Consider the following 5635-nt stretch of genomic DNA (forward strand, 5'->3'; position numbering starts at 1 on the left):
TCTTATGAAGAGACCCTTTTCCTGTCATAGAACCAGGCAGCATGAGTTATATTAAATTCAACTTTTCTCTTCAGATTTCTAATACATCTTCTTGCAAACAGTGTTTGTTTTAGTTTGATTTTTTTGGGGTGTTTGACTCAAGGGCTGGATATGTATCTCAAGTGGGCTTAGTATGTGATTGTCCTGATTCTGCCTTTTAAGTACTGGAATTACAAATGGGTGTCATCATGCTCACTTTCATTATGGTATTTAGGTACACTTTATGGTGCACAAACCCTTAGCAGATAGTAAATTTACTACACTGTGTAATCATTTTCTTTTTTCATAAGTCTATGGTGAGAGTTCTATATGTAGAGAAATCAAGAAATGGATCAGATTTTATTCAGTGTTGTATTAAAAAATAATATGATGTTGCAACGTGAACTACTGCTATATCTTGGAAAATGAGATTTAATGTTTTGTGGATGGTTGTTTTAAAATGAATTCTTGATGAAAAGCCTCACCACGAATAAGAATGAAGGAAGCTTCAAATGTATTCCTTGTTCTGTGAGTATCCCATTTCACAAAAGGAAAAGATGCTATAAGGCTGAAAATTATTAGATGACTATATTTGAAATGTTCAGAACTCATATACAACATAGTAAAAACATTCCCTGTGTTAATTTATATGTAGCCTTTCATTTAAAAATATTAGTGTATGCGTTTGTGCATACATATGTGTTAAGGACTTTATGTGAAGGTTCAAGGACAACTTTCAAGAGTCAGTTCTGTTTTTCCAAACTGATCTTTGAGTTCACACTCCGTTACCTGCTAAGCTTCCTTGGGACCTTGCCTTTCTTATTTTTGTCAGTGTTGTGGCTTTGGAATGCAGGGCACAGAGAGAGCAGACATGTCAATGATCATAAAAAATGGGTATCAGAAATTAGTAAGAAGACCTTAAAAGTACATCCTAATATTCAATAATTTAGCTGCCTGAGTGAAGTAGACAGCTTTAAAAATATGTTTGGAAAAAATATGTTTGGAATAATAGACTTCAAATTCCAATAAAGAAGCAAATTTAGTTTAGATTATTTTTTATGCAATGTTATTTTGAAGTAAAGTATCATCTGAGAGCATATTAGAATTCTTTGCTCAAGACCTACCCGGCAATTTACATTTACACATACATTATTAAAGGTACTGATATCTAAATGTTATAGAATAAATTGCTGATGTCATTTAGTGAAGAAGTGGATAACCATAATTGTGACTCTCATTGCTGGTGATCATCTCTTAAAGGAGAAAAGCTTCTAAATCTGAGTTATCAGGCTGAAAACCATCATTTACAATAATTGCCAACAGAGATAGAATGCACCACAATCCAATATAAATTCTTTTCTTTTTTGTTTTTTTTTTTTACACAAAAATATTTATACAACGATCAAGATCATTAAACAGAAAAGTTCACATTTTAAGTGTAATTTATCATTAATTCTACTGTCCTGTAAGAGTGACAGGAAGTTTCAAGAATCCCTCTGTAAAGAACATCAGGCAATACCCAAGGCTACTAGTGGGGCTTTGTTCAGTGGTATTTTTGAGAACTCTGGAATTTGGATTTCTTTAAAACCATAGAAATATTATAAGAATGTGCTTTTGTTTTAATCCCAGGTTTAGGGATGTGGGGCTGCTTCAGATTATCTGCAGCAGCTGACTATGATTTGTCTGATGCTCTGTCAGAAACATGGTTTTGCCAGCTGCAGATAGTTTCTGCACGTGTGTGACATTTGAAATTCTGGAAACTTTTCAGAGTGTATATAATGTGAGGGCCCCAAGAGATGAGGTTAGCAGTTGTTGTTTTTTTAGGGAGGTTGTTTGAGGTTAGTTAGTAACCATGGTCAAAAGAGAAACAGAAGGAAAAATAATTACTTTCAGAGATCTCTCCCTTCCTCTCTTTCACTCTTTCCCTCTCTCTCCCTCTTTCTTTCCCTTTCCCTCTTTTCCTCTCTCCCTCTTTCTTTCTCTCTCCTTTCCCCTCTATCTTTATTTCTCTCCTATCTAGTATTAGGAGGTGACACTGGGCAGGGGATAAAGGGTGGGAAAAAAAGAACCCACAAAGTAACAAAGACCAGCTACACTTCTGGGAAATGCAGAGAGAGGGAAGAGAATGAATGTGATGCCAAAGGGGGCTGGTAGTTATAGGGAGTTGATGGCTTCTTGTTCCCAATTTAAAGGCAAATAAATATAATCAAAGATTTTTAAAGTTAACAATGGGGTGCAAAAACCCAAACTCAAATATCCAATTTATGATATGAATTGAATTATAGAATTCTGAGAAAAGTGTCTAGTTATGTGAAGTAAAGGCCCTAGATGTTTGGTTTTGGTGAGTTTAGGTGCTTAGATAATAAATGGTTCATTTATCTGAAACATTAGTTGATTTTCAGAGACTTCAAAATAATTGCCAGTTATTCTTCATTCTGATATTAATTAATGAGGACTGCTCTGCATCAGGGAAACACCTAACAGTGAGCTTCAGTCTATTAATTTAAATTCATTTTTCTTTTTATTTATTATTCTTTCAAATAATAAATCCTGAATATAGTCTCCCCTCCCTCTATTCTTCCCTGTCCCTGCCTCTTCTTCTCCTCCAGATCCACAGCTCCTTAGTTTTCCTTCTGAAAAGAGCAGGGCTTCACAGGGACATCAACCTAACAAAGCATAACAAGATGTTATAAGAGAAAGCAAAAGCCGGGATGGAGAGACGGCTCAGAAGTTAAGTACTGGCTGTTCTTTCAAAGGTCCTGAGTTCATTTGCCTGCAACCACATAGTGGCTCATAGCCATCTATAATGAGATCTGGTACACTGACACATATGCAGGCAGGATGCTGTATAAATAATGAATAAATAAATCTTTATTTTAAAAAAAGACAAAGCAAAAGCCAGCATATCAAGGCTGGACAGTGTAACCCAGTGGGGCAACAAGGGTCCCAAGGGAAGGTAAAATAGTCAAAGACAGCCTCTGCTTCCACTGTTGGGAGTCCCACAAGAATGCCAAGCTACACAACCATAACATATATGCAGAGCACCTAGGTCAGATACATTCAGGCTCCCTGATTGCTGCTTCAGACTCTGAGCCCATATGAGGCCTGCTTAGTTGATTCTGTGGTCCATGTTCTCCTGGTGTCCATGGCCCCTCTGGTTCCTACAATCCTTCCTCTCCTTTTTTGTAGGTTTCCCCAGGCTTCACCAAATGTTTGGCTATGGGTCTTTGCATGCTCCCAACACCTGCCAGAGGAAGACTATGTGGTGAGATTGGGCTAAGCACTGATCTTTGAGTATCATTAGGAATAATTTCACTGACTTTTTTCCCAGTCAGTATTAGTTCTAGCCTAGATTTCTGGGCCATGTGGGTTTTGGTTCCTGGCCATCCAGGGTAGTACCATGCATGGGCTTCCTCTTGTGGCATGGGCCTCAAGCCAAACCACTCATTGGTTTACCACTCCCACGAACTCTGAATCACCATTGCTCCAGTATATCTTGCAAATTAGGCAGGTCGAAGGTTTTATAGCTGGATATGTGTCCCAGTCATGTCACTGGAAGCTTTGCCTATTTACAGCAAATGGCCAGTTCAGGCTCCATGCCCCTTATTACTAGGAGTCCACTCTGTTCACCCTCATAGGTTCCAGGAAGTTTTCATTATGCTATGTTTCTACATTGCCCAAACAAATGCCCCCACCCCTCCAATTCTAATCATCTCTCCCTGTACTCGCTCTCTCTGTCCCTCTGTATCCTACCTTATCTCTCCTGTTCCCATCCCTCCCTTTCCTCACATCCCTGGGAAGGGCAAATAAAACAGAATTTATTAATTTAAATTCTTAATTTTCAGAGAAGAGGTTCCATATCATTTGAAAAAACACTTCCAGATTGGTGTCAGGTTGATTTCTGTTGACCTACTCTGTCAGAAAAAGAAGTAACAGGTAACACTTAAGAAATATCTTAAAAACAAACAAAGATGTAAACCCTATGGTAACTTTGATAAAAAGCTTATAAGAAGCTGACAAGCATTTATAAAATCCAGCTGTATCATAGAATACTGACGGTTTATAGTACTTGAGCCTTCTTTATCCACTTCTTCTTGCCACAGAAAAATGAAAACTCTTTCTGGGTCAGGACAACCTATAACAAATGGTTCCACTTTATCCAACTGCTAGCATAAGACTAAGGTTTTTTTCGTTGGAGGCTTGGTAGTCAGTATTTCTCATCTTCACCCATTGTAACAGATGCTTTGTTACAGAAAGTAAAGGCCGAGACTTCCTTTTCTACATAAGAACCACAGGTTGGATGGAAACTATATCCCATGCATAGCTGACAAAGAATGCTAGTCCCCTAAACCTTACCTCAGCTTGCTTATAAGAAAGAGATTTCATACTGATAGCAAAAGAAGTTCCAGGAAGTATAGGGATAACTTTGTCTTGCCAGTAAGGGGTACAGGTGAAAGTAATAGGCTTCAGCCTCCATCAATAGACCAGTATTAAGCAATGCCTGTCAATGGTGAGAGTAATCTATTAGAACAGAGAGTTCTATAATGCTTCCTATTTATTATTTTGAACAAAGAATGAGAAATTTCAAATGTAAGGCCTCTTAAAATGTAGATTTTGCTGACAAGCAATAAAGAGAAGTGTAGCCGCATGATAGTGTTGGTAGTATGTGGAAACAAATGTGCAGTTCCTCTTTACAAACAAGAACATCCAACAGTTAAGAGAATTTGGGTGGAGTGCAGAGAGTCTTACGAAAGAAGGGGGAGTGGATAGAAGGACCTGGAGGGGACAGAAACTCCACAAACAGACCAACAAACCTAAAAAATCTGAGCCCAGTGGGCCCTGCAGAGAGTGATGCACTAACCAAGGACTACGCATGGGGAGTACCTAGACCCCACTGCTCAAATGTAGCTCATAGACAGCTCAGTCTCCATAGGGGTTCCTAGTAAGGGGAGCAGTGGCAATCTCTGGCATGAACTTGGTTGCCTACTCTTTCATCATCTGCCCCTGGTAAGGTGGCCTTACTAGGCCACAGACAAAAAGGATCCAGACAGTCCTGATGAGACCTGATAGGCTAGGGTCAGACAGAAGAGGGGGAAACTTCCCCTATCAGGGGAGAGTGAGAAGGATAAGGGTGGAAGAGGGAGGGAGAGTGAGATGGAGAGAAGATGAAGGATGGGGCTACAATCAAGATATGCAATGAATAAATTGTAAAAAAAAAATTAAAAAAGAGAAAGAGAAGAAAATTCTTTTTTATATAAGGAGAAAACTGCAAAGACCACCCCTGCCATAGACAGCATTTGATTGACTTTCAAAATTTGGCTCTTAGTTTCAGTGACAGGAGTCAATCCATGACAGCAAAGACTAGGTAGAATAAGTGAATGAAACATGTTCAGGTCTTAGCAGATCAGAAATGCTAAATGATTATTGATTTTTAATATTAACTCTTATAGTTATGCTTTAACCTACTTTTTTATAAAGACACGTGTTTTTTTGTTTTGTTTTGTTTTGTTTTGTTTTTTTTGGGTGGGTGCTTCTCTTCATCATGGCAATCCTCTCAGTAACTTGCTCTATTCCATGTACTTCTAGTTCATGGTGACTTCTGACCTTTTTTTTTTTT

This window comes from Psammomys obesus, unplaced genomic scaffold (assembly GCF_907164565.1).
Source record: "Psammomys obesus unplaced genomic scaffold, mPsaObe1.curated_primary_1811, whole genome shotgun sequence".
NCBI lineage: Eukaryota > Metazoa > Chordata > Mammalia > Rodentia > Muridae > Psammomys > Psammomys obesus.